Source organism: Bos mutus, chromosome 22 (assembly GCF_027580195.1).
Source record: "Bos mutus isolate GX-2022 chromosome 22, NWIPB_WYAK_1.1, whole genome shotgun sequence".
Taxonomy (NCBI): Eukaryota; Metazoa; Chordata; class Mammalia; order Artiodactyla; family Bovidae; genus Bos; species Bos mutus.
The window spans coordinates 22100676-22101538 of NC_091638.1; the positions used below are offsets into that span (position 1 = coordinate 22100676).

The following is an 863-nucleotide window of genomic DNA, read 5'->3' on the forward strand; positions in this document are numbered from 1 at the left end:
TGGGAGAAGTTCTACAGAGCTTCCACACCCTCTCCAGGCAGACCACTCTCCCATCACCTCCACATGTTCACCAACCTGAACTCCCTCTGAGAGAGTGATGATGAGTCTCATCATTCTGGGTTCTTACAGAGGCCTCATTACGTAGATAAGATTGATTAAGTCATTGGCCATTCATTGTTCAGCCTCCAGCTCCTCTTCCTTCTCTGGAGGTCAGGGAGTGGGGTAGGACAAAAAGTTCCAACCTTCAGATCATATGGTTCTTTCCCCTGGAAACCAGCCCCCATCTTTGAGTATTTTCCAAAAGCCATCTCAAAAATATGGAATGCTTCACAAATTTGTGTGTCATTCTTGTGCAGGGGCCATACTAATCTTCTCTGTATCGTTCCAATTTTAGTATATGTGCTGCCGAAGCGAGCACTCAAGAGGCTTTTTAATTCCTCTTCACTTTCTGCCATAAGGGTGGTGTCATCTGCATATCTGAGGTTATTGATATTTCACCAGCCAATCTTGATTCCAGCTTGTGTTTCTTCCAGCCCAGCGTTTCTCATGATGTACTCTGCATAGAAGTTAAATAAGCAGGGTGACAATATACAGCCTTGACGTACTCCTTTTCCTATTTGGAACCAGTCTGCTGTTCCAAGTCCAGTTCTAACTGTTGCTTCCTGACCTGCATACTGGTTTCTCAAGAGGCAGGTCAGGTGGTCTGGTATTCCCATCTCTTTCAGAATTTTGGGGGCTTCCCACGTGGCATTAGTGGTAAAGAACTCCCCTGCCAATGCAGGAGACATAAGAGACACAGGTTCAGTCCTGGTGGGAAAGATCCTCTGGAAGAGGGCATGGCAACCCACTCCAGTATTCTTACC

At 46.2% G+C, this 863-nt stretch overlaps 1 non-coding gene across 1 annotated transcript; it reads right to left on the reverse strand.

The window, feature by feature from the left end:
• Nucleotides 1–311: 311 nt before the first annotated feature.
• LOC138984811 (U6 spliceosomal RNA) lies at nucleotides 312–418 on the reverse strand. The gene has a single exon (XR_011462095.1). It is a non-coding gene; the product is annotated as a U6 spliceosomal RNA (small nuclear RNA).
• Nucleotides 419–863: the final 445 nt, after the last annotated feature.